Here is an 18,515-nt window from a genome sequence, read left to right as displayed (position 1 = left end):
CTCGTTCTTCACTGTGTTTACTGCTGGCTGCGGAGGGAATGCACGTGGATTTGTTTCCATAATGATTTCATGGAGAGGTCAAACCCCACTGAATCCAGATAAGTGCAGGAGCCAGCAGGGTCCTTCCAAGCATCGAAAAAGACTTGGCACTGCTGACTTTTTCACTGTGGGAAGGTCAGTGCAAGACATCACAGTGCCTATTAGGCTGAGCAAAACTGGGGCTGGAAAATGTGTGGTAAGAGAAAGTAAGTCTAGAAATACTCTTGCTAAGGCTAAATCCTGCTACTAACAAGACTGTTCCTAATTATACCTTCAGTTCTGCTCTACTGATGCTATTTTGACACAGGATAACATGTTCATAAGACCTTAATTCTCATTTTTCAGTCGATAAGAGTGTTTACGGGCTAAGTCTTGCCCAGCACCATGTTAAAAATACCTTTAAAGCCAGACAGTTGGGATAGAACAGCAACAGCTGTTTGGTACAGTAACCAATGGACAAAATTATTTACTTGGATCCAAATAAAATTTCAATGGGAATGAGAAAGCAGTTGAGCTGGGCAGCCTGGAAGTATTGCCTTTGTCTTGTTTTGTTCTGTTGTGCTTTTCCTGGGGATTTTACATCAAGGATGCTGCCATTGCACTCAGTAGTAAAATTCCTGTTGGCACTGTGGAAGCCAAAGTTTCACCTCATTCTGGCAAACTGCATCACACAGAGTTTTTGGTAGGGTGAGCTCACCCTTGGAAAACACTCTGGGTCCTGCTGCTCATAACTGGGATTTTCACCCTCCATCCAAGGTTGTTCAGGGAGCACAGGGCTCTTCCCAGGTCCCCCCCGCAGCACTAATGCCTGGTGAGGGAGGTGAGCAGCAATAGTCATGGACAGTAAGTCCCGACTTGGTTCTGTGCTTCCCGTTCCACTTGAATTCAACCATTAAATCTGAACTTCCAGTTCAAATTAAATATGTCATGACCAATGTCAGATATATGGACAACTTCAGAGTGGAATAACCCAAGGCAATCTGCTCTGATCGTATCATGCCTTAAGTCTCGGACTAAATCCAGGGGGAATTTAATAAAATAGCTCAGTCAAGCATTGATCTTTCCTGATGGTTTTTTTCTTCCTTTCTAATGGTCTTCTTACACACATTGCCCTCACTTCCCTCTTGGAAAACAACACAGTATCATAGAGGAATAATCCAAAGTATTTCAGCACTGCAGCTATTGTACCTTTGCTATTGACCTCCTTTCCAATCTCTCATTTGATGACAGTGGTGTAGGATGACAGAATTAAATGATTTTGTTTCTCTCCCTCTCTGCCCATGTTACATTTGGTACATAAAGTGAATGAAGTATTGTAAAATGGGATGATAGTACTGCAGGAAAAGCTGTGTGGTGTTGCACTGTTCTCCAGAGCTATTGTAAGCAGAGCCTGAACATCCTTTCAGAGCATATGGTACAGCTCTGTTTGTCCATCCCTGGCACTGTGGTGGAAAACCAAGCCCAGCACATCCTGAAAATCCAAGTGGGTGAGGTGTCCTGCTGGAGATGAAGGACTGGTGGTGCATCACAGGTTTGCAAGCAGGGGACAAGGGAGCAGCCTTGGGATGCAAGTCCTGTGGATGCTCAGAGAATGGGACATTAGCATGGAATGGACTCCTAAAAATACTATGATTTATGCCCCTTTTAGGATATAACACTATATTTAGGTGGATGATATAAGTGCATGTAGTTCATAAGTTCATGTAGTGATAGGACAAGGGGAATGGCCTTGAGCTGAAGGAGGGGGGGTTTTGATCAGAGATTAGGAAGAAATTTTCTCTGTGAGGGAGGTGAGGCCCTGGCACAGGGTGCCCAGAGAAGCTGTGGCTGCCCCTGGATCCCTGGCAGTGCCCAAGGCCAGGCTGGTCACTGGGGCTTGGAGCAGCCTGGGACAGTGGGAGGTGTCCCTGCCATGGCAGGAGGTGGGATGGGATGGGATGGTCGTTATTCATTCCATGATTCTATATCATAGTATCTGGTAGAATATGAGTTATACCAGTCTTACAAAATATTCATATTAATTGTACTCATCAACTTCTAATATTTAATACAGAATCTGATAATCAACATTTTTAGATGGAGCAAAAATTGCAGTTAAGTCTAGTGTGAAAATTCCTGGGGAGTGTTGTCATTGCTGCTGTAGTGCATGAGTTGCTCTCCTTCCTCACTTCTCTCCCCATTATTTTGCTTTGAAAAAAGTTTTAGTGCAATGCTAAAGGAGAGCATCACAGTGTTGTTACCTCTGGCCTACTCAGGTGTTCCCAGGGAGAAGCAGAAGGACAGAACTGGGGTTGGGACCAGGGGACAGTTTGCTGACAGTGAAGGTCTTTACCGGAAACCCACTGCAGAAACAGTGGCAAAAACCTGTCCCAGGGCATTGATGGCAGAGCTTAACATTCCCATAACATCCAGAAAAGAGAGCGCTGCACTGTACGACTTTGCTTTAAAAATGAATCCTTGGGTAAGATCCCTGTCCGATTTGAAACCCTTCCAGGATTTGGAAGGGTTTCAAATAAAATTAAAAGAAAAACAAAGCTCAGGCTCCTGAGACTGCTCCACTACATACTGATGAGTGAGTGCGAGGGTATGTTTTGTCTCTAAAGAAAATAGCAGAGCCTATAGCAGTCGAGATAGTTAATAAGCATGAACATAATTTTGAATCGCCCTAGCTCTGGTTTGCCATGACCTCTGCAACTCAGCTCTGAATAAAAAGGTAAAAAAATATTCCCTTAATGCCAGATACACACCAGAAAAGATACTTAAACTCAGCAGATTTGAAAATCACAGGCATGTCTTGTTTGTCATGATGATGCTGATTGACTTTTTCATTTTATTTTATTCATTATAAAATAGAACTTTTTTTCAGGAATCTAGGAAAATACTCGTTCTCTCCAAAAGATGCAATGCATGCACTCATCAGGAAACACGGGCAGACATAATATAAGAAGTCTTCTATTCAGTGTTTGAAAGCTTTGCCTTGTTTCATTTCCCTCTAAATTTTATCTCTTGCACATGTCTTCCCTTGCTGGGAAGTGGTTAATGCACAATCTGATTTTGTATTTTCACAAAGACAAAATGTTCCTGCTCTCAGAGCTCTCCTCACCACCTGATCAGGCTGCACAGGCTTCCCTTTGTCCTGCCCATGCCATCTGGGGAGTTCAGAGGAGTTAGGAAGAGGAAGGGAAGGATCATTTTGGAGTATGGATGGTTTGTGTCCCCCTGGCCATGCCCTGTTCCACCTCAGCCGCCATCCTACTCACCCATGTGTTTTCTTTCCTGCTCACTCATCCTACTGAGGGGGCTGTGGACTCCAAACAGCCCAGCAGAGACTCCTCTTCTGCCTGTACTGACCCATTCTGTCTGTCACTCTGCTTTATTTTCACAACAGTAGATTAATTTAAAATTTCAAACCCTGAAGTTTAATTGAAGTTAGGCATTTTACTGTCTCTTCTCTCCAAATACTGACCTTAAATCTTAGAATCACAGAATTATTTTGGTTGGAAAAACCTGTAAGGTCATTGAGTCCAACTCTTCCCCAGCACTGCCAAAGCCACCACTGCCCCATGTCCCCAAGTGCCACATCTACATGGCTTTTAAGCCCCTCCGGGGATGGGGACTCCACTCTGGGAAGCTGTGCCAGGGCTGGACAACCCTTCCCATGAAAGAAATTTTCCCCAAATCCAATCTAAAACCTCTCCTGCTGTAACTTGAGACCATTTTCTCTTATCCTATTGCTCCTCAGGTCCACCTCCAAAACATGTGGGATGATCTGCCAGGGACCTGTCAACCAACACATGCTGTGGATCAGAGCTCTCTGTGGTCCACAGGCTCCTGGATGAGGTTCCATCAGTCCCTGTTCCAGCAAAGTCCCTCCCAAGCAGCCAAGGCCAATTGCACCACGGAGGAATGGAGACACCCACGCTCCTTGTGTTAACTCTGAACCTTCTCAGCAAAATGGGGAATATTCTGGCAGCGGTTCAATGTGCACCCACATGCACATGTGAGTGTGACAGTGAAATGTTTCACCCTTATTGTGTGTGTGTGAAATGCTGGGGGAGTTTGAAAACCCTCCAGAAGGATCGGTTCAACCAAGAGCCCTTTCTGTGCTTGCACGTGTCCTGCACTGGTAATAGCAGCAGAGCCAGGGTGTTTAGCAGCTACTTCAGAAGGACTGAGAATTACCTATAGAGAAATGGGAGGAACTTTCTGCTTTCTGTGTTAAAAAGCACCATAAACTCTCAAAGACATCAGTTTGTGTTAGTGGGGGATGTGGTTCAGCTGCAGGTGAACCAAGAGAAGGAAAGGACAGACATTGTCTAACACGTTGAGAAAAGGGTCCTGTTGCTGAGGACAGCAGTAAAAGGAGCAAAAACACACAAGTGTCGAGGAGATTTTGTCCTTTTTGAGTGCTTGGACTTAATGGATTTTTCTGGCTGAGCTGTGTAGAACAAAAACCAGTACAGCACTTCCCGTCTCTGCTCCCCGCACTTCTCAGGGGCTGCTCGTGTCGTAAATCATTCACAACTTCACTGAGGTGATTCTTACACAGTCAATCTATGTCTTTAACACAAAATCAAGGAGGGGGGGAGAAATTAAAACATGCCTATCCCATTTTCCTGAGCCAGCATTTCTATCTCAGTAAGCATATTGTGGTGTCCAAGCCCATGTGAGAGCCAGTCAGAAATGCCAGCAGTATATTTAATTTCAGTGCACGTGCCAGAAAGTCCAAGGTTTCTTGTTGCATCCCCAATATCCCACTTGGTTGAGGTTTTGTCCACCAACTTCCTTCCTCTTCCTTTCTGTTTTGTTTCATCCTTGTTCATCTTCTCCTGCCCTGTGCCTGGATGGTGGCTCTGGGCTGCTCTCCCAGCTTCCCATGGGCACTTCAAAAGCCTTTCCATAGGTAAATTGGTCTTCAAAGCAGCACTTGCTAAGGCATTTTTGCTGCTCTTACTCCCCTGCAGCATGGCAAAAACGTGCACAATGCCGTGTTTGCTCCAAGTCCTCCTCAAAATTCCCTGGTGAGCTGTGCTGGGTGTACTGGGAGCAGTGGTTCTCTCGCAGCAAATAGTTTCTTGCCTTCCAAAGATGCCTCTGGTTATTTTGTTCACGTGTATTTTTATACGTACATAACACACACACACACACACACATTTGCATTGTTTAAAATTCTCCCTCCTTTCCAAATCTTGTTTTCATCAAATCACAGAACAATTAAGGTTGTAAGAGTTTGATTGGAAACCACCTTGTCAACTAGATCAGAGCCCTGTGTCACATCCAGTTGCTCCTTGAACACCTCCAGGGATGGGGACTCCACCACCTCTGCCCTGGGCAGCCCCTGCCAAGGCCTGAGCACTCTTTCCATGGGGAAATTCCTGCTGCTGTCCACCCTGAGCCTCCCCTGGCCCAGCCTGAGGCCGTTCCCTCTCCTCCTGTCCCTGTTCCCTGCCAGCAGAGCCCGACCCCCCCGGCTGCCCCCTCCTGTCAGGGACTTGTGCAGAGCCACAAGGTCCCCCCTGAGCCTCCTTTGCTCCAGCCTGAGCCCCCCAGTAACTCAGTCACTCATGTTTCTTCCTCCAACAAAGAGCTAAAAAATCCACTAAATTTAGGACCTCTTGTGCCTCATTTCACATGTGCCATCAGCTGAATGCAGCTGAAACAAGTCCTAACATTGACTTCCACAATCTTGGATCAAGTGCACTGCCAGTGCTCCCTGTGATTAGATGGAACACTGGATGATGGGGTGTCCTGTTGGCAAACTGCTTTTCAAATATCATTTAAGCAGATTTCAATAGATGTTATTCAGTCTGAAGTGTAAAAGTACCATATGTACCAGCAGTAGTGAATTATTTGAGGAAATAGATTAAGAATGGCAAGTGGGACATATGTTAATGAGAAATGAAGGAGAAGGGTTTTTTCTTTTTGGAAAATCTTCCAAAAAAGAGCTGAGCAAGAGCTTGCCAGGTTTGGCATTTCAAGACAAAGCTGATTTGAGCTGAGTTCAGAAAAAGGTCTCAGTGTCAAATGTTTTCAACCTTTTTGCATTAAATGAACTGAAATTCAGCCAAACCAGATTCCTCAGATTTGGGAAAAAAAGATTCCCTCCCAAGCTCAGGAGAAGCAGGCCAAGTTTCATCCTGACAGGAACATTTTTGCCAAAGCTATAAAAGCTGAAGTGAAAGTAATGATGCTTTATCTGGCATTTATAAGGCACTTTCATCCCAAAAGTTCCTAAAGCACATTACATGTAGCAGGCTGGATTCCCCAGTCCTGAGTCAGACATTGTTCATGCACATTCTCATTAAAATATAGGGAATTTGAGGGGGCAGGCCTGAAGACCCCATGCAGGAGCACACATGGATCCCTTTCCCTGTCCCCTGGTGGGAATTCAATGGCCTAGAGTGGGACCTTGGCTTTGCTGGAGATTCAGACAAGCAAAACCCAGCTGGAGAGAGGTGCTGCCCATCAGCAAACCAGTTGTGGTCCAAAACTGGATTGAGTGGCTCAGCTGCACTTTCTCTGTCACAGGGCCATGGATTTTTACCTGAACTCAATGCTTTAAACTTTCACTCCTCCATGACTTTGTTCCAAGATTTCTCTTGGCTTTAAAATAATTCTGTTTTCCACATCACTGCCTCCCTTAATTCTATGTATATATATATATTCCCATAGATGGAAATTATATATTATTATAATTATATATATATAATTTATATTATATTATATATATATTCCATTATATATGGACTTTCATGTTTTCTTCGTTTTGTTTTTGCCCAGATTTTCTCTGTTTGGGGCAGGCAGGTTTATTTTACCTATATTTAATTGTTAGGTTTTTACTCTTCATTGTTTTCAGTTTTTTTTTTTTTTCCCTCTTGGTAATCTTGCAGAGTTCTCAGTACAAAAATGAAAAAAAAAAAGATTAAGAAGTGTTTTTTTCCTCCTCTTTTCTCCTGGATTTGCTTATAATTTGCATATTTGACTCAATAAACAATTTTTGCCAGATTCTATGAATAGAAGAAAGGAACATTTTAAAGGTGACTGTGAATCCTCAACTGCTGTGGAAACTGGGTGGGAGATGGGCACAGCATCCGTGGTGCCTGATCTTATCCCTGTCCTCCTGCTTTGGGTTCACTCCTTACTGTTGACTAAGGGTAGAACAGGGCAAACTGATTCCCTGTATCCCCATTAAACTGGGAATATCCACTTAAGTAATAAGATTTTAATTACCCAAGTCAGAATTTCATATTAAACTCTAATCTGATACATTACCAGCCTAAATTAATGTCAAAAGGTGTCCGTATAGAGACTTGCATTCATTTAATGGTGGTTAGTTTGGGGCCTAAACAAATTATTTGCAAAAAACTCTCCAGCCCGCTGTAGAAATGGCATTTCCAATGCTAATGGACTTTTGATTTCCAATTAGTTCTCGCCTCACTTTGATCAGGAGCCGATTTACTGCGAGCGTTGGAACAAAATGGTGTTGGGAAGACGTATCCTTGGATCACTTTTGCAGTGTGCTGACAGGAATGTGTGTGTAAAGAGTCATTTAATAGCCTCGTAACTGGGGTGGGACACAGGGATCAGATGCTTGGCTTTGTGCCTTCCTTCTGGCCTCGAGAAAACTCTTGAAGAAGCACAAAATGAGCTTTTTGTCCAACCCCAAATGCGCAAACACTCCAACACTCTTCTCTTCTTGGAGCTGTTGTCTTCAAAATTCCACCCTAGGAATTCTTAGGATTAAAACACTGATTCACACAGAATCACAGAGTATCCTGAGCTGGAAGGGACCCACAAGGATTGAGTCCAGCCCCTGGCCCTGCACAGATACCCCAACAATCCCACCCTGGGCATCCCTGGCAGCGCTGTCCAAACGCTCCTGGAGCTCTGGCAGCCTCGGGGCCGTGCCCATTCCCTGGGGAGCCTGGGCAGTGCCCAGCACCCTCTGGGGGAAGAGCCTTTCCCTGATATCCAACCTAAACCCCCCCTGGCACAGCTCCCTGGGTCCTGTCCCTGTCACAAAGAGCAGAGGTCAGAGCTGCCTCTGCTTCCCCTCATGAGGCAGTTTCCCCTCATTTTTTATTTTTATTAATTGTTCCTTCTTTGTCTTTGTTGGACTCCTCAGCCATTCTACAGAAGCCAAATCCAGCACTTTAAATGGTATTTTATTAACTAAAATGAACCTTTCCCCAGTTTTAAACCCCAGAAGCCTCTTAACACCTTGTAACCACAGGTCCACACAGAATTAACTACAAAATCCCCAGAAAGGGTTAATCCTTGCTGGTAGTTTGGCCATATTAGAACAATTACAGTGATTCATTGTCTATGTCTAATGGCATAATCTGATTGTAAAGACAGCAGAGTGGGCGTTGGAAAATATACAGCAGCCCACTCTAGTCAGTGTGAGGCATAACAGGAAATGATTGTGGGTGTTAACCATGTCACAAATGCTTGGATTAAATGCTGACTCCACACCGAAAAGCCAAATAAAGATACGGGAAAGGGCCTGTATATGTTTCAATAACAATCAGGAAAGTATCTAATGTTGGGTTTAGCAACAGAAAGGAAAAGTTGGAGTGAAAAACCAAGCACAGGTGATTCCACTTAAAGCTGTATTTACTATCTTCCTAATGTGTGAGCCAATGAGGAAAACTGCTCGGAGTAACTCCGGTCAGAAAGAAGGTATTTTATATTGAAATAAATAGGAAATATAACTCCTGATTATGATATTGTCATTAAGGTACTTATTTTCAATTAAGAATTTTTATTAGCTCTCATCAAGTTGAGTAATGAAAGTGCTGTAAAATATACTTCCTTTCCCACCCAGTCTGCTCCCTCCTGGCCCTTCAGGAAAGGATGGAAGAAAGGAAGGGAAGGGAAGGGAAGGGAAGGAAGGAAGGGAAGAAGGGAAGGAAGAAGGGAAGGAAGGGAAGAAGGAAGGAAGGGAAGGGAAGGGAAGAAGGGAAGGGAAGGGAAGGGGAGGGAAGGGAAGAAGGGAAGGGAAGAAGGAAGGAAGAAGGAAAGAAAGAAAGGAAAGGAAAGGAAAGGAAAGGAAAGGAAAAAGAAAGGAAAAAGAAAGGAAAAAGAAAGGAAAAGAAAGGGATAAAAAAGACCAGGAGAAGAGAGAGAATGATGAAAAAAATAACAATTTCTCAGTGTTCTGAGCCTGTTTCCCTTCCACCCATCCATGGTCAGGTTTCAGCCCTGGCCTGTGGTGCCAGCTCCTGGGCAAGCCCCTGATGGGCACTTTGTTCCTTCTGCTTCCCTTTTCCCAGGGGGAGGGCTGGCCCCTGGGCCCACATTTTGCTGATGTCCCCATGGCCAGGCTGCCTCCCAAACTCTCTCCAGGGGCAGCCATCCCACTCCCCAAGGAGAAAAGGGTCTGGGTTTGGATTGACCATTCCAATAATTTATTAAAATGGGCACATTCATTAACTTTTTAAATAATTTTTTTAATAGTTCTGGCCTCTTGGAGGAGCTAATGCAAAGCAAACACTTTTTTTTTGTTTATTTGTTTTTTAGGTAAAGGCTTTAAAATCACAATAAAGCCATTTCAATTGTAAATGTATTTGCAGCTGCATTTTATCAAATAATCTTACCCAAAATTCTGGTTTATGAAGTTACGATGATTTAAATTGTTCTTCCTCTCTCTTTCTCTCTCTCGCCTTTTTCACACAAATTCTCTGGGGATCTAAAAATAAGCCTCAAGCTATACAAGTCAGTGCTCCAGGTTTATCCCAGAGACTAAGCAGTATTTCACCAAATGCCTTTATTATTTTCTGGGGTTCCTCTGCATTGTGTGAAACCTCCAAGGTTATTTGAGATCAGACGTGGAAGGAAAGTGGACACATTTGAAGCATGAGTTGGGAGGAGGAGTTTTTCAGAAGCTGTGTTGGATAAATTAAAAATGTGAATTTATCTTTTCCTGGTGCTTGGCTCACGCTTTCAGAGTCTTTTGTTTACTCCTTATTAATCTAAAAAATATCTGCAATCAGCTGGTAAAAGTGAAGGTAACCAGAGATACCTGAAATTCTGTGTCTTGCCTCTTGAAAAAACATCTTTAGCATCAAATCCATGAGCTTTGATATCTCATAGGTGAGGGTTGATTCTATAGCATTAAATTTAATGGAAGGGAAATAACTTATTTCAGCTGGGGGAGAGTTGAGACCATAAAGAGTAGGCTTGGTTTAACTACCACTTTGTAAGATAACAGCATTTTTAGATGATTTTATTTTCCCTGATGAAATTTGAATATCCACTCCTTGGGTAAATGTTTAGGTAGTGCAATGTAAATGGTTTGTAGTGCTGAGGTAAGGAGAGGGAGATCGAGAGGTGATGGAGGCCCAAATGTTCTTTGTAGAGCTCTGTATCCTTAAAATGGTATTTCCCCACTGTCCAAATACACATTCCTCTGCAGGTTGACTTCATTCCTTACAAACACAGAATCCTGGAATGCTTTGGGTTGGAAGGGACCTGAAAGATCATCCATTTCCAAATCCCTGCCATGGGACACCTTCCACTGTCCCAGGCTGCTCCAGCCTGGCCTTGGGCACTGCCAGGGATCCAGGGGCAGCCCCAGCTACTCTGGGCACCCTGTGCCAGGGCCTGCCCACCCTCCCAGGGAACAATTCCTGCCCAATGTCCCATCTAACCCGACATTCTTTTGCTTTAAAACCATTCCCCCTTGTCCTGTCACTAAACCAGGAATATCCACGTGCAAAACAGAGCAGGGCTGAGGATGTCGGGGTAAGACCCAGCATCAGCTCACAGAGGCACAAACCCAGAGCCTGCCCAGCTTCTGAAACCACGACTGCAGTTTTCCAGGGTGATTTGTGGCCGTGGGATGGTCCCCAGGAGGAGTGTGGGGACACAGGGCACGGGTGCTGTCCTGTCCCCACCCCCAGGACTCAAAGCAGCCCCTCAAACACTTCCTTGAAGAACTAAAACTCTTTTATTGCAGGAAGAATAAAGCAGGATTTCACAGTCACTTGTCTTTGCAGTAACCAGGTTCTCACTTCCCCCAGCACTCCCTGGGGGCCACGGCTACTTCAGGTGCACTCCTCTGTTTATGGCCCTGCAGCAGGATCAGTTTTCCCTAAATCCCCTAATTCCGGCTGCTGGGGTGGGTTTGCCCGGAGAAGGGTGACTGAGGATGGCCCTGTGATTAGGTTAATTAGCTCCTTTGTGTTTTCCCCCTCTTTATGCCTCCTGTTGAAGCCCCAGGAGCAGGTTGGACATGTAGGGCTGGTGTCCATCCCTGCTGAAAGGGGTTTCTTCCTTGCTCTGCTTCCCATTCCCAAACAAGGGATGACACAGGTGGTACCTGCTGCTTTTGTGTGCTTTGGTTCCTAAAATTCTCTTTGGAATCATGGACTAGAGCACAAGTCTGATGAGGAGAGGCTGAGGGAGCTGGGAAAGGGGGTCAGGCTGGAGCAAAGGAGGCTCAGGGGGACCTTGTGGCTCTGCACAAGTCCCTGACAGGAGGGGCAGCCGGGGGGGTCGGGCTGTGCTGGCAGGGAACAGGGACAGGAGGAGAGGGAACGGCTCTCAGGCTGGGCCAGGGCAGGCTCAGGGTGGATATTGGGGAAATTTTCTTGACTGAAAAAGGTTTGTCCAGCCCTGGCACAGCTGCCCAGGGCAGGAGTGGAGTCCCCATCCCTGGAGGGATTTAAAAGCCATGTGGATGTGGCACCTGGGGACGTGGGCAGTGGTGGCATTTGTGGGGAACAGTTGAATTTGATGATCTGAGAAGGTCTCTTCCAACCTAAACAATTCATCCTGGGGCTCTGAAGCAGAATTCAGGTTTATTGCCAGCACTGAACCTGTGGCCTCAGTCCACCATAGCTCTGCCATGAGGAATAATTCTCTCTCCCATACCTGTGAATCACCTGAGGAAAAAAAATCACAGAAACTGCCTTCACAACTCCCAGAAACATTTTAACATTGAAAACCAGTCGTGCAAATTTTGCTTGTCCTGCATGGCTCTGTTTATAACACTGTAAGATACTTTCACTTTCTTAAATCCTCCAAATTCCAGCAAGTAGCACTAAAAATGGGGCGTGCATGAGGTCCACCCCTTAATTGTTGCTCACACAATGGAATGAGGCTGTGTTTTGTAAATGAGCGTGCACAGCCCTTACGTGATTTACTTTATACCTACAGTAAATTTTCCTGCAGGGGGTTTTATGGTGCCTGGTTGAATCGTGAATGTTCAGTCAAACCTTCCTCCAGCCGAGGCAAATAGAAGCCAGATCTGCAGAGAGAAAGTAACAAGGAGTTTTTGTTGATCTGTATTCCTGCCAGGAGTAAGAGAACAGTAATTCTACCCTAATGAAAATTAAATTTACTACCTTTTGTTTGTAGCTGTATCTTAAAAAACCCCAAACGCGCACACCCTTGTTAATCACCACGAACAGCTCTCTTCAACCAGCAGAATGACAAAAGAGCACTAAAATGCTCTGGCTGGATTCCAGGTGTTTGGTTTTTTTTTTCCTGGACTTTCCAAAGAAAATTCACACAACATGCTTTTTCCCCATGTTTTTCCATGATTCATAAACCCACTTTTATCCAGTCCATGAAAGGACCTCTCTCCATTATGTAGACCAGAGCTGACACATTTATGTGCAAAATTGCTGGAGCATTTACACCACTATTCATCAAGGCAGTGCCTGTGCTCCAGGAATATTCCAATCACCTGGCACAATCAGTTTCACACACGTGCACGAATTCTTGGAAGACGGTGTTGTTGTAACACGTAACAAAACATAACAACCACCATGCTACAGGCTCAGGGAGCCAGAAAGCTGCCTTTGCTTTCTTAGTCGTGCACAGGAATTCAAATGAACCCGTGGCATTTTATTATTGATGTAATATTGAATAATAAGGGATCTGTGGAAAACGGAGAGTATCAATTGGTTCAGGAAATTGCTAATAAATACACTTTTTATTCCCAAAATGACCAGCTGAAATCCAGCCTGTGCTGCTGGAAGTTGCACTTAGCTGACTGGTTGTATGTGGCCTGTGAAAGAGGAATATTAATTTTTCTCTCTTTGGTATCAAATATTTAATCACCATCCCCTCTTGAAAGTTGCCCAGAGAAGTGTCCAAGGCCAGGGTGGACAGGGCTTGGAACATCCTGGGGTAATGAGAGGTGTCCCTGCCCATCACAGGAACTGGATGAGGTTTAAGGTCCCTTCCCACCCAAACCATCCTGGGATTCTGTGATTCCATGGCAAGGAGCTGCACATCCAGCTCATCAGGTGATTGTAAAGAAAAGGATTTATTCTGCAGCCTTGGGGTGGTCAGCACCTCACTGGCAGGTGATACCATACCCCAGGGGATATATCTTGCCCATCCTCAGATAGGATGGATTTGGATTTTCTAAATGTAGGAGAGGCAGGTATTTAACTTTCAAAATCACTGTGGCTGCCAGGTGAGAAAAGCATTTATTTCCATGAGGATTTTCTCTGAGTGTACTTGCTAAGATTTTAAAAAATTGCCTAAATAAGTATTTACATGATACTGTAACCCAGAATGGTTTCAAAGGAGCCTTTATGATCTGTCAGGTCAATAATCTGCATTTTTAAAAGTCCCTGAATACATATTTGCATGATCTGTATTTCAAAAGCTCTAGTAAATATGTATTTGCACAATAGACCATAACAATCTCTTTTAAGCCATCGTGGTCTATATATAGCGTTAATCCTCATATATTCCAAAGGAGTTTTATTTTCCAAAATAGCTTTTATTAATAAGATGTTCAGATGCTGCCGTTCTGAGGGCGATAGAAGGATGTAATCAAAAGGGATGAGGGTGGCTTTTCATGCAATTAAAAACTGATTTAAAAGTTAGGCCAGCAGTGGAAGGAAGCACTTGGGTCTAGCCTCCCTTGCAGCTCACAGACTTTTCCCAGAAATCTCCTTTTTTGTGAAAGGGAGAAATAGGGCAGACAGGCTTTGAGTCAGGGCTTTGAGATGGATCAGCAGAGCAACAAATTTATGAACCCAAATGATTTTGCACCAGGGTCTGCTTTGAGAAATGTGCTGCTGTCTCCATGTTTCCCTGGAAAGAAAGACTGGAATCACCCTTTTCCAGAGGCATGGCTGGGTGTGAGATGCTCATATCTGATGGTGTTCTCTGGCTGGCAATGCCCAAGGCCAGGCTGGACACTGGGGCTTGGAGCAGCCTGGGACAGTGGGAGGTGTCCCTGCCATGGCAGGGGTGGCACTGGGTGGGCTTTGGGGTCCCTTCCCACCCAAACCACTCCATGACTCTGGATATGCTCAGGTCCATGTCATGGTCAGGTGCAGGTTTCCTCCATTTCTTCTGGGGATTGGACTGGAGGATCTCCAGAGGTCCCTTCCAACCTTAACTATTCCTGATTCTGGCCAAACATAAATTACCAAATTCATAATTTTTAGTCACAGCTGAAAATGGGCATCAAAGCTGAAGATGGGAGTTGAGCTTTTTAGGAGAAACTCACATCTATTAAAATTAGGAGTTCTTCATTCCAGCCAGCTTTGCTTTTCATGCATGTGAGCCTCTTAAAGACTGGGTTGGTTTGGCTTCTTTTTAAGAAAACATTTGGATAATTTTTGAAATTTTGGGTCTTGCCCTGGCTTCAAATCCTTACAGAGATTTTTCTGTCACTGTGATAAGACTCAGTTTTCACTTTCAATGCATTGAATATGATAATTTATGTATAATTATGTTATCAGACACGGAGCAGAGGTGAACGTTGTTTTATCACTGCTAAGAGTATTATTGTGAAATTATCAATATCCTGATTGTAACAGCACCTGTCTTTAAATACCCAGTCCTGAACTAACTCTCCCTTCTGGTACAATCAGAAATTATTAGATATATACAATTAGAGGAGGTTTGATGACTTCCGTTGTCTTGCTGTGAACAGTTATTCCATTTCTCCAGCTACTTGAATTATTGGTGCATTTTTCATATTTCTCACGTGGAATTAACTTATCTAGGTGGCACAGCTTCAGTTTGAGTGCTTCACTCCCAGCAGTTACAACTTTTGGTTGTGGGAGGGCAAAACCTAAACAAATAAACCTAAATAAATAGACCTAAATAAATAAACCTAAATAAATAAACCTAAATAAAGAGACCTAAATAAATCCCCTGTCCCCAGACTTTGGCCACTCTGCCTCCACCTCGGCCGAGGTTTTCCTGCTCCTCCTCCTCCTCTCTGGGCATCTGGTGCAGGTAAGGGAAGGAGCCTGCACATATTGTTTCTGTTTGCAAAGGAAATACACCCTGCACTTTCCCTGCACATAAATTCAGCCAAAGTGGTATGGCATTAATCAGGTGCAGAATCTGGAAAAATCATACCAAGACTTTGTGTCTTATATTAAAAGCAGCAACTTAGGGCTGGCTAGTTTGTTTATTGAAAATGTTTTATTAACACTGTACCTCGCAGAAAGTGAAGAATAGGACAAAATGGGATTATTTCTCCATCCACCCCCAGCTCAGATTTTCTGCATAAACTATTTGGAGCATGAGCTGTAAGAATAAACAGGTTGGTGCTGGATCCTACATGGAGTGTAAGTCCCACAGATCCTGGGGAGTGGCAAAACAGTCCTGGGTATTTCCAGACTTAGAAGGGTTCCTCACATAAATCTGAGTCAAAGATTAAACTCAAGCTTCCCGAAGCTCACCTGGCTTTCTCTGCAGGGCTATCAAACAGCAGCTTGGCTTCTCTGTGTTTGGATTTGGATCACACAGAGTAGCAGGAGAAAATCCCACCTAGTCCAGCATCATCCCAGCCCCGAGCAGAGCAGACGTAAGAGCCCCAAACACACACTCCTACAGCATCCCTCATTTTCCCTGCACTGATAATTGCCCATTAACATAATGCAAACTGAAACCCCTCTCCTAATGCCAGAGCCCCGGCACACAAAGCTTTCCTTGCTCCATTAAAAAGACAATTTTGCCCGTGCAGTAATGGAAAACGTCAGGTTCAAAGAGGAAAGTGGGTGCCTCTAAGTATTTCATATTTTACAGGAATATGTCTTAAGTGAAATACTGCCTGACAGATAAATTACTCTGGCTTTGCATACGGGCCTGGCTGATTTAGTGCTACCAGCACTGCAGATGGTTGGCGACAACTTTGTAGGTGCTTAAACATCTTAGTACACGAGTGCAATTCTTGCACTAATGCAAACCACTTGTGGAATGACCCCTCCTATGTAATGTTTTCCATTGAGAGAACTGATTTGGACTTCCAGAGGAAAAAAAAATGTAATATACAAATTACTCCAGGTAACCCAGAGCCTTTAAAAAGAAAAGAAATGCAATTATATCTGCTCTCAGCAACCACAGTTTAATGAAAACAGAAGTCTGAAATGGTCTTTCTAAGTTTCAGAACTTGCATCAGGTCCCTACTTATTAGCTGAGTGGTTGTACCAGCAATTTGTTTTTGTAATTATGTTCTTTGTGGTCTACACAGTTTTCAAATAGTGATGCTAAAAGGACAGCTGGAAATACTGCGAGTTGCTTACCTAATCCCCAGTGAGAATAAAAATAGATAACAGTAAATGAGACTGTGTGGAGGGAGCTAAATTAACAGGCAAAGCTGAGGGTTTTTTTAAAGACACAGTATACTTCAATGTGTGCGTTAGAAGATGGAGATGAAATGTATTAAATATCAGTAGGAATACTCGGCCCTTTGATGACTTGAACGAGGAGCAGAGCTCATTCCCTGACTTGAAATACTCCGGTCTTGTACAAAGCAAATAATGAGCTTGACCACAAAATGCTGATATTTCCCACGGAAAAGGGAACACCGAGGCAAAATGGTTGGTAATGGAGCAACGCTGGTTCTCCTTCCTAAGCCCGTGTTTATGCTCCAAAGAAGCTCCCAGATTCCTGTTTAACCGGGAATTTGAATAGGCTTCAAAGGCGGTCACTGCTGCGGTAGCGGCGCTTTCCGGGCACCGGGGAGCTGTGCTCACATCCTGGCTGGAGATGGGGAGGCTGTGTCTCTCGGGAGACCTGCAAATACCCCTTTTTAAAGAAACACAGCCAACTTCAGAGAACCTGGAAGTACATCAGCTCCAGCTTGAGGCTCGCACAGCCACACCACCAGGCGTTGCTGGGATATCCTTCCTTTGGTTTTCTGAGCACAACCTCCCTCGTTTCACTTTCATTTGTCAGGATGGCGTTGGCACTTGCCGTCAGTATTTAAATCTCTTCAAAGCTTCATTGTTGAAGGACAGAGGCCACCTGTAGCTGCACGCTGTGGATGCACCTTCCCTCCACGAATCAAGGGCCACCAAGGCTTTGAAATTTGAGATGAACAAGGATTTTTACCTGCATTTGCGTAGCTAACAAGCGAGCCAGGCTACTGGCGGGTATCAATCAGCATTTCATTATGCCATTTTTCATTAGCCGAGGATGTGACCTGCACTATTCCCTCCTGCAAAGCAACAGCTCGGAGCTGTCATTTCCTTGAAGCTATAAAGGTAAAGGCCTGATGGAGCAGGGAGCTGACATTTGCTCGGGGAAGCTCGCAGGAGCAGCGGGCAGCTCCCAGCCCCACGCCTGCCATGGAAATCCAACCCTCAGCACTCAAGAGTTTCTCTTCCTGACATCCCCTTTCTTCTTGCAGATTCCTCCCAGGTTTGGGAGGGAAGGGCTGGGCTGCACGAAATCCAAATGTGCAGAGCAGAGCCAAGAGGAAATTGGTGTTTCACCAAAAGCAGGAGCCAAACGAGCTCCCCGCGTGTGCTCGGCTGCAGCCTGGGTGTGGTGGGGTTGTGTGAGGAGAACCTGGGGTCACACAGATCCAAGGGCTGTGCTGGAGGTCCTGATCCAGAGAAAACTGAAATCAAGGGAAAGGCTGACCTTGATTTCAAGGAAGTCCCTGAAACATTAAGTGAATTATTTTCTGAATTGTCCAAAAGATCAGTGAGTGATCTCCTTGGGAAATGATTCCTTGGAATTGTTCAGTGGTTCTCTGCAGTTCCAGGTATTTTGAGAAGCACCAACAGGACTTACCTGTGGTTTTATACCCCCAGGTTCCTCTAACTGAATCCATCCATTCCCCCCAATCCTGACAGGTTAATGAATGGTCTGCTGTGATAAATAAAATCCCTCCACATCCCTAGAGATGGGGAGGGGAACGTTTGCTCCTGGGCTGTAAAATTTGGCTGTGCGGGAGGGGGTCTTTTGTGTGGGTTTTTTTGGTATTAGTGAGCCAATATAAAGCGTGGTGTATTTTCCTTGAGGACTTGGTCTCTGTATCCGAGGCCAGGTAAGAACAGAACAAGAGGGAAGTCGCTTGGTTTCATGCCTGGAGTGAGGCTTAAGCTGTTCAAGGCCAGAATAAACATGAAGCAAATGAAAAAAAATGCAAGAGGAGAGAGGTGCTGTGGTTTAGCAATGAGCAGAGCTTGGAAGAGGAGGCTCAGTTGCTTCCCCCTGGGAATGCCTGGGCTGCCATACCTGCTGCCACTGCCCAA

This window comes from Corvus cornix, chromosome 6, assembly GCF_000738735.6.
Source record: "Corvus cornix cornix isolate S_Up_H32 chromosome 6, ASM73873v5, whole genome shotgun sequence".
Lineage (NCBI taxonomy): Eukaryota > Metazoa > Chordata > Aves > Passeriformes > Corvidae > Corvus > Corvus cornix.
This window is presented reverse-complemented; position numbering follows the sequence as displayed.